The 10723-nt window shown below is 37.3% G+C and overlaps 1 long non-coding RNA gene across 1 annotated transcript; it reads left to right on the top strand.

The window, feature by feature from the left end:
* The first annotated feature begins 2565 nt into the window (after positions 1 to 2565).
* On the top strand, positions 2566 to 10280 carry LOC127933968 (uncharacterized). Its single transcript, XR_008147648.1, has 3 exons — positions 2566 to 2674; positions 8901 to 9118; positions 10200 to 10280. It is a non-coding gene; the product is annotated as an uncharacterized LOC127933968 (long non-coding RNA).
* Positions 10281 to 10723: the final 443 nt, after the last annotated feature.

Here is a 10723-nt window from a genome sequence, read left to right as displayed (position 1 = left end):
GTCAACTTTTAGTTGTCTGAGTTTGTGAGTTACTGCAAAATGCTTATCTCCATATAGTTATTTTAAAATCTATACAACTGGTTCAAAATATCCAGAAAATGGTCACTGTATAATATGAAGAATGTGTAATTATCTATCAAAATAATGGAATTATAATGGCTTAGAGATCGGTAGAAGTCAAACCCCTAACAACAGCCATATGCCCTTATATTCAATGGAGATACTCCAGAGTTTACTGGTCAGTCAGTGAGTGACAATGTAATTCTAGAGATTTTGAAATTGGGATTAGGGTTTTGATTATTGAAAGGGGCACATCAGTTAAGATGATGAAATAGAATGGAAATTCATGGTTTGAAGGGAAAATCCATTGTAAATTCAGAAATCATATTTGCAGCATTAGGAGTACAGAAAAAAGTGCAGTGTCATTCATTTAGCATTTAGCATATTGTGTTTTGTGTTGAGTTTTCTTTTGAGGCCAACAGTACAGACTTTCCTTTACAGTCGTAGTTGGCACATAACTGACCCACTAAGTTGAAATATGGTTGAAATAATGTCAGTTGTTGTTTTAACGTTGACACAATGTAACGTTTAATAGGCCTATAACAAAACAGTTGAAAAGTGTAAAAATATATATTTTTTAATAATTATTATTATTTTGTATGTTTAATCAATTCAAGATATACATAACTTTTTAATCATTATTATTTCTAGTGATTATTTTGTTATCATTTTAGCATTGTATGATATTTTGATTAAAACACCACTTCAAAAATCGAAATTTATGTTAAAATATAATCATATTATTAACAATAATAATAATAATGGATATAATTTCAATCTCTGTAGTACGGATAAGAGCAGCAGAAACTTTTTTTGTTTTGTGTGATTTTCTTACAATTTTGTGTGTGTGCCTAAAGCTTGAAACCCTCACTGCACCGTTAAATATGTTTTTTGCAATTTTATGCAAAAGTTATATAATAAAAAGTGTTATAAATGTATAGCTATTATATATATATATATATATATATATATATATATATATATATATATATATATATATATATATATATATATTTATTTTTTATTTTCTTTATATATATTTATATAAACTGCAGGAGTCCGGATCATTTTACTGACTCTCTTGTTCGATCTCGTTCATCAAACTGAACGAATCTTTATTCAAGTCATTTTGTTCATTTGAGTCGCGTTGTTATATTTTTAACACCCAAATTCCCCAAACACACCCACCTGCGCAATCTTAATCATATTCTAAATTAGGAAATCATACAATGCAGCCAAAGATACTTTATGAGAAACATAAATGATTAATTTGACCTCCGAGTCTTTCTTTTGTCACGTGTCATAACGAATCGCTCATGATCGACCAATCACTAGCCAATTGCGCCATTTTGCAATCTGTTGGCGGTCTAGGATTGAGCTGCCGGTTACTGCGGTGAGTAGTACATCTTTGATTATTATGATGATGTTGTAAATGTGTTTTAATAAACTGTATAATTCAATAGAATATAACACATTTCATAGAGAAGTTCATTTAGCTGTAAGAGGGGGAAGTGGTCAATTTGCTATAATTGATTTAACAATGCGAGATTGGAACTCGTGAAATGTAAAATAAAAATAATGAAGTCATTTAATGGGGCATAGAACCAGTAAGGTCAAATAGTTCGAAGTTTAAACACACAAACGTTTGTTTATCAGCAGAATATATATATTATATATATTTTTTTATCATTCTTCTAGTCTTTTTGAGATTAAATTCCATGCATCTTTAATTTAACTGTATCAAATAAAAATAAATAATCAAAGAATAAGTATTAGAGAAGCCCATTTACACATTTCATGTGCTCGGTGCGCCGTAAACCCGCGCATTTTTTAAACACTTTGAGCTCATGTCCGCTCGTTAAACAGAAGAGGAACCAATCCAAATATAAAGTTATCAGTGGGTCTGTAAGCCGAACTCCACAGTTTGTCAAAAATCCCAGTCACGGTGGATAAATATTATTACGTATTAATATAATATTTCATACGTTATCAGAGCCCTAACCTGTTATTTTTAGACATTATTAGACAGATTATTACCGGTAATTGATATTATAAATATATTTTTATATCGGTTGGTATAATGATTTTAAATGTTTTATTATTAGAATGTTATTAATATTATAAATAATGTTTAATAATTTATGATCAAGCTAATCCTGTCATATACAATATATTGCATTAAAAAGTTTTTAAAAAGTGTTAATTTATAGTTAAAAGTGGGACACTTAATTATATTTAGTCCTGATTTAATTAAAATAATTAAAGATTCAATATTCACCCCATTCAGAATTGTTTAAAAAGTGATAAAGAAATAAAATGATAATATCAAGTACACTTCACATTGTTTACAATGTTCTCATGTTTTATTGTTGAGCTGTCAAGTTGTCATGTGTTGCAATAATCAGTTAGATTCTTATTCTATTTATCATTCTTTTTTCTTTTTGACCGGCATGAATGGTTGACCCTTATTTTTCTACATTGAAGGTGGCTACCATAACCTCTAATCAAACATTAGAATAACAGCCTTTTCTACTAGGAGCATCATCATACTTTTGATTTATTTAATTTCTTTTTCAGATACTGAATAGCTGGCAGGTGTTCTTCTATATACCATGTAAGTAATTTGAATTTATTATTTTTCTATATTCAAATATAGTTTCACTAAGGATATACCTTGTATTTATAAAAATTGTTATATCGGTTATGGACAATGTTTTTACAATGCCTCATTGAATTTTCATATTCTCTCAACTTTAGAATTGCTCAATTTTCCCCCCACAATTGATGTTGGCTTATGCTTTTTAACAGTAAATTCTTCACAACTGCAACACAGGGCTAATACCATCCAGGGGCATTTATTAAGCAATACATGTAACAGTACTCACATAGCTATCAAAAACTCACCTAGCTATTAAAAACATTGTAGACAGATGTCCCAATAGTTTAGCTAAATTGACTTTATACAACATACTATAATACAAAAAGTGCTGTGTTTTAATGTAGTTTAACTAAGATTCTTGATTATGGCAAAAATCATAATCACGATTATTTTGGTCAATATTGAAATCATGGTTATTTAGCACGATTATAGGTGGGTGATTATAGTCTTATTTCATGATATGAGTAATTTGAAATGTTAGTGAAATTTCACAATTAAAAAAAAAAAGAAAAAAGTAAACAGTCACCAATACAATAAGAACAAAGAAACAAAACCAACAAAAATAAAACAAAACAAAAATTCAAATTTAGTGTGTGTTGTTCACACTGTCTTTTTTTTTTACATTATAATATTCTATTAAGTAAACCTTGTTTTCAAACGCCACCGCCAATGTCTTTTTCTGCAGCTCAAAGCATCTTAACGAGACCTGTCCTTTTCATAACAACAAGAAAAAATGGTGAAGGTGCTGGTATATGGACTTATTGTACTAATGTCGTAGCACAAGGAGTTATATTACATGAGCACAAAACTGTACTATAATATACACCATAAAGACCCTGTTTGGGAAAAGATTGGACAGATCCTTAATGTAAAGATAAGTGTATCATCTACTACTTGTCGTTAACAAAACTATCTGCTAACGATAGCTAACATTAAGGTTCGCTCAGCAAAAGTTATAAATTCCATAACCAGCTGATAACAAAATGTTACCTACCTTTTACCGGAACTTGGCAGGCATAGACTACTGTAGCAGCTGTTGTTATAGCGACAAAAGTATTCCGAATTCCGAGTATGGGTCACCATACTTGGCTGTATGTCACGTCACTCACTCACTCAAAAGACACCCTTGGCAGCTATTTGGAATCAGTTGCTGCCAGCTTTTTTTTTCTCTTTTTTTTTTTTTTACTAAAAAAGCACCCCGTCAACTTTTACTTGTCAAAAAAGACGCCAAGTGTGAACGCCCTAAATAAATAGTGTTTTAGGTTTTTCAGGAAGATGCACCAACAGTGGTGTTACCTACATGCAATAGCCTACAACAGAAAATTAATAAAGTAATCAAATGTAAAATAACTCTGCTGTATACGGTCATTTCGGAACACACGCACAGGAGGCTACCATTGATGCGCGGCTTGATCCAAAATGAGCGGGTGCCTGCGGTCACCCGCAGTTGCCCGCGGTTATGAGTCATCCAAAAATATTTTTAATGATATTCAGGTCGCGGTCGGTCGGGGCATTTGAAATACCCTTGTAATTTATATAGTACTATACACAGTTGAGAAAAACATAGGCCTACACTTTATTGGCTGAATAAATGGCGCGAATAGAGTGACCACCTGTCCCGCTTTGTTGTACTGTGCAGAAATTTTACCCTTTGTCCCGCCTCATTCAAATTGAGCATCTGTCCCACTTTTTCATTCGACCCTGAAAATACACGGATACGTCCAGGCGCACTGTTAACTAGGTCCAATAGTTCAGAGGAGAGCAATAAAATCGTTAGTCGAGAGGCTGAGTCGTACATCAATCAAACTGTTGAGTGGTGCATGAACGCCTTATCAAGAATCTCAAATTGGACAGCATGCGCGCTGTTCAGTAAGGTTAAGCAGCCATGGCCAGTGTGGCCACGAAAAAGAGAAGATGCACTTTTAATAGCGAATGGACCGCTATGGCTACTCTTGGTTAAGACCTATAGATGGCAAAGCAGAGAGCTTTTTGTTATCACATTTCTCATCAATATGGTTAACAATAAAGATTAGTAATAAGGAAAAGAAGCACATCAGCCTACATCGTTAAATCCCGTCCTACTGTAGATAAACAGAATACAGTGATGTCAACCTTGGTTTTGATAAGCAGTTATTTTATGACACAGAACGCGTTGGTGAAACTCATGTATCTAGCAGGAACTTAATACACAAAATATTCATATTGATTCAAGCATTTAACATTTATGAATTAATTAAATGTCAGTAATGAAGACTGCACAAATTATAGCGATCACGAGGAAGGTCCGCTTACAGTAAAGTGGATAGTGTACAACTCCCCATCAGTTATATTCAGGTCTATAGTGCCACCTGCTGGCGCAGTTTTGTAACTTCTTAGAGAAAATTAATTCGTTATAACGAGAAAACGAACTTCGTTATGTTGAGAAAACGAGAAAATGAAGTCGTTATAACGAGAAAACGAACTTCGTTATATCAAGATAACGAGAAAATTAAGTCGTTATAACGAGAAAACAAGAAGAAAAAATATTATAATGCATGGCCACTTAGAACTTCCGTAAACACCAGTTTATTACTAAACAATTAAATGATTCCTTGCTAATTTAAACACATTCACAATCATTACTTTAACTGGTTCTTTGTGGCAAGCTTTATGTGTGCTGTCATAACGCTTATTATGCTGTAGGCTATAGTCTATTTAAGTAATTAAATGAATATAAAGGGGCGACACATTTACTACTTTAAAAAAATGCAGGTTAGGAAGCAGGTCGGGTACAATATTTTCTTTTTCTTTTTTTGCAGTCCGAGTTGCGGGCGGGTTATTTGAAAACATCGGTCAGGTGCGGGTTGTTTATACATTGACCCGCGCATCACTGGAGGCTACCTAGAGAACAGTATCTCTTTCTTGGCATAATACGCTTTTAATAACACTGTTTAGTATCAAGCACGTCCCGCAGTTTAGCAACAACAGACTGCATTCTACAACTGTCACGGTCCCTGTACTGTCTTGTGTTTGGTGGACTTTTATGTTGAAGTATATTCTTATTTCCCCATTGTTTTTTGTGTTTATTTCGTGTTTTGCCTTATGCCTTGTTTGTCACATAGTTACCCTTATTAGTTCCCATGACATCAATCACCAACACCTGTCCCTCGTCAGCCCCTTGTTAACCAGTCTATTAAAACCTCTGGGCTTCAGTTGTTGTTGCTGTTTGTGTATTCCTGTCATTGTTCCCTGCCTCCATAAGGATCCCTAAGCAACACAAGTTTAATAGACGAACATAAATGCAAGATAATCCAAAAACAGGGGTAACAGCTACAAAGCAGAGGCAGGGGAACAACGTTGATACCCAAACAGCAACAACGACCAACGAACAACTGAAGCCCAGAGGTTTAAATAGACTGGTTAACAAGGGGCTGACATGGGACAGGTGTTGGTGATTGATGTCATGGGAACTAATAAGGGTAACTATGGTGACAAACAAGGCATAAGGAGAAACCGGAACCAAACACAGGAAGTGAACACAGAAACGATGGGGAACTAAGAATTTATTTCTACATAAAAGTCCTACCAAACACAAGACAGTACAGGGATTGTGACAACAACACTCACTTATTTGGCTGATTTGGTTTGGGCTTTTAGGGAGGAATGAAAGTGCACCGCTGTGAATGAAAGGAAGGTGCATGGGACAGAATGCAGCAGCTGCACATTAATCGTTTTGCATCGATTAACTTGTTTTCATAATCGTTGGAAAATTGGAAATCAATTCCGATTAATCACACAGCCCCAACTCCTACGCATATAAATATCAAGAATTAAATGCTGAAATTCTAAACTCTCTTCCATTATGCATATTTTTGATCTCAAAACTAAATATAATAGGTAAATGATGACTCGACTTAACTGCTCCAATAGTTGCATCCTCGGGGGTCTTATTTTAAGGATGCATACGTCATTGAGATGATCTCATTTAAGAAAAGTAACCCTTAGATTGCAAATTAAGAAGTTACAATATTTGACACCTCACTAAAAATAACTACATTTTTATTAAGTTTGCTTTTCTTAAATAAGACATCCTTGATGACATAATCAGCCTTCAAATGCGACCTCTGGAAGACGCAGCATACAGTACATATCGCTTTCTGCCCCTGGTCTCTGTGTGTTGTAGTGAAATGGATTACCTTAATGGCAATTCACGGACGAGGAGGAGAAGAATCAAAGTCAGAGTGCAGCAGCATTTAATGAATATTGCAATGGAGGCTTTGGAGCAGGCAGATCAGGCTGTGGACCAGGCAGTGCAAAATATTGAGGACAATGCTGATGAAACTGTAAATCTGGATTTTGATGTTGATACTGACGTTGATGACTTGTACATGGCAAGTGATCCTGATGAAGATTCTTGCTCTGATAATCCGGAAGAGGAACCCCATAGTGATGCAAAAAAGAAACTGGCTGAATGGGCAGCTAACCGAAATGTATCTCATTCTGCACTTTCAGAACTATTAGGTATTCTTTTGGAGCTAGGTTTAGATTTACCAAAGGACCCCAGAACTCTCCTCAGTACAGTGAAAGAATGTGATGTGAAAAAGATGGGTCAGGGTAGCTACTATCATTTTGGCCTTACAAGTGCAATAATTTCAGAATTGAAAATTACAAGCGAGAGTGAACTGACAACAGATACATTGACTGTTCGTGTGAATGTTGATGGATTACCTCTTTCTAGGAGCTCTAATATGCAGTTGTGGCCTATATTAGGTCAAATAGTTGAATTACCAAAGGCAAATGTGTTTATAATTGGTGTCTATGCAGGTCCCTGTAAACCTGAATCTGTAAACGACTTCATGCATGATTTTATAGAAGATTTAAAAGTTGTCACAAGAGTTGGTGTAACCTTTAATGGTAAACACTACAATGTACCACTGCCAGATGCGTTTATCTGTGACACTCCAGCAAGAGCCTTTTTAAAATGTGTCAAAGGACATGGTGGCTACAGTTCTTGTGAGCGTTGCACGCAGTATGGCATTTATCTTGATGGTAAAGTTGTGTTTCCTGACATGGATTCAAGCCTAAGAACAGACACTCAGTTTGATCAAATGTTTGATGAAGAGCACCACCACTCTAAATCACCTCTCCAGGGCCTAGGCATTGGCATGGTTTCCAGTTTTCCTTTGGACTATATGCATTTAGTTTGCTTGGGCATTGTCCGTAAATTAATTGCTCTGTGGTTCAAGGGACCATTGCAGTGTCGGGTTTCATCTTCTACTCTATCTGCTATCTCTGATCACTTGAAACTGTGTAGACCAAGCTTACCTCGAAGCTTCTCCAGAAAGCCACGTTCTTTGACTGAGTACAGCCAATGGAAGGCTACAGAATTCAGGCAGTTTTTATTATATACAGGGCCTGTTGTGCTTTTTCAAAGATTACCACATCAACAGTACAAAAACTTTCTTTTGTTGTCATCTGCTATGAGAATACTTTTGTCTCCTATGTGTAGAGAATTCTATGGGTATGCCCAAAAATTATTAAGATGTTTTGTTACCAACTTTGAGAAGATATATGGGACAAAATATCTGGTAAACAATACACACAGTCTTCTACATTTAGCAGATGATGCTAAAAAGTATGGCCCTCTGGATTCAGTTTCATGTTTTCCATTTGAAAATTATTTGGGACAGTTGAAAAAAATGGTGAGAAGACCACAGAATCCTGTGCAACAAATTGTCAGGCGTGTTTATGAAAGGCAATTATTTGCTCACATGTCCGAAGAAATGCCTGAAAATGTTAAACTGACACAGCCTCATGAATTTGGACCAATGCTGACAGAATTTCCACTGCATCAGTATGTTCAATACAAAATGTTCAAACACAAAGACACAATGATTTCAAGCTCCATTGGTACCAATTGTTTTGAACTTGAGGGAAGAGTTGGGATTGTGCGGAACATTGTGCATTCCACTGTGACTGGAGGAACACATGTGGTGTATGAACTTTTTCAGACAGGGACATGTTTTTTCAACTACCCCCTTGATTCTACATCACTTGGAGTCTGTCTGCTATCAAAACTATCTGGTCAGCTTTCCAGTGCTCCAGTGACAGACTTCACTAAACCGCTGCTTTTATTGCCTCTTAATCATATGTTTGTGGCTTTGCCTCAGCTACACAGTACATGATTTATTGAACTCTGCAGGGTGTCCTCGTTCAGTGTTGTGGAGTTTGTGGATGAGGTTGACTCCGATGGCTGCAAGAAAATGGACATAATTCCATTCGAGTGGTTCAAGGGCACAGAGAGAAAAGTATGCTGGTGGCCACCAGTCTCACTATCCAATGTAACGAAGGCTGTAAAAGAGCACACACCACCAGCCAGCAACTGGATAGCGTGTAACGTTCGTGTAATGGGAAACGCAGGTAACTGATTTTCCTCCTTTATTAAATATAGTAGAATAAATACTGCTATACTTTGCTTCTATTAATTAGTTATTTGACCCTTGAACTCTTTATGTTTGTGTTAATTTCTTTACATCTTTGGGTGTACTCACACTAGCCAGTTTGAACCATGCCCGAGTGTGTTTGACCAGAAAAGCGCGGTTCGTTTGACTAGTGTGAGTGCTCCGAACCGTGCCCGGGCGCGGCTCGATTAGCCGGCCCTGGCCCGCTTGGAAGAGGTGGGCCAGGGCATGGTTCAGTTGGACTCGGGCGCGGTTCGCATGCAGTGTGAGCGCTAACCGTGCCGGAGCACGGAAAAGGACGCTTTGCATCACGGTTTTGCGACGCTCCAAAACCAACATGGCAGGGAAAGGGTCGCTTTGGTCTACGGCAGAGGTGCAAAACGCATAAAAACTAAAAACTTCAAAGTCCTTGCTGCACTTCAGCTGGTACCTTGCAAACATCCTCATACGAACAGCACAATTACGTGAAAATGTTCGCGCCACTAAGGCAACACATCTGTTTAACAACAGGCTGTGAGAGCGCTGTGGACCAAACAACACAAAATTATCCACAAAGAAAACAGAGCGATGCACTCCATTGTGTTCAGAGAGCGCCGCTCTTCCTGTTTATCCCGAAACCGTCGCATCATAATGACGTAAGCGTGCTCCGGCACGAATGCTGAAACCCTATATGTGAGTGCAGGCCAGAGGGGGAGTGGGGAGGGGGGACAATCGTACTCGGGCCCGGTTCATGGCAACCGTGCCTAGTGTGAGTACACCCTTTGTTTCCCAAAGTAATACATAAAGGGCTGATATAACTATAGGTTTTCACTCCTAGAGGATCACACCGGCTTGATACAGTTTATTAATTAAATCAGATGTGCTCTTGATAGATAGCAAAGAAAACCTGCAACCACAATAGCACTTTGCAAATAAGATGTGAAATCTGATTTATAGTTATTTGCATATATTCTGGAACAAATGTTGCATTCGTGGTACTAAACGCTAATGTGAATTTCAAAATCTGCCTCACTCCTTTTGTGTATCATTGTGTTTTATAGCATCTTATGCCGAAGCTAGGGTTAAACTCCACCAAGCTGAGTATTCATCAGACTTGACAGACACAGAAAATATCTCAAGAAAAAAAAGGTAGGTGTTATTTGGAGCAATTCAGGTCAAATTCCATGCACTCTAGAAATAATATGAAGGTAGTAGGTGAAGTGTGTCTTATATGTTTGTGTTAACTTCTCTAGGCCAAGTGCAAAAATCCTCCAGAGTCAACTGAGCACCCAACTGCAATCAAGTGAGAATTCAGATTCTTCAGAGGAGCTTCCACCCACTCCACCAAACCAACTCATTTGGCCAGCAGTGAGAGAAGTGAGCAATTACTTCCAAAACCCCACTGCCCAACGAGGCACCAGCCCCACAGCTACAATTACCAGCCCCACAGCCCGAGGAGTTGCCAGCTCCCCAGCTACAGTTACCAGCCCGACGGCCAGAGGAGTGTCCAGGCCCGCAGCCCGAGGAGTTGCCAGCTCCCCAGCTACGGTTACCAGCTCGACGGCCCGAGGAGTTGCCAGCTCCC

This window comes from Carassius gibelio, chromosome A18, assembly GCF_023724105.1.
Source record: "Carassius gibelio isolate Cgi1373 ecotype wild population from Czech Republic chromosome A18, carGib1.2-hapl.c, whole genome shotgun sequence".
Taxonomy (NCBI): domain Eukaryota; kingdom Metazoa; phylum Chordata; class Actinopteri; order Cypriniformes; family Cyprinidae; genus Carassius; species Carassius gibelio.
This window is presented reverse-complemented; position numbering and strand designations above follow the sequence as displayed.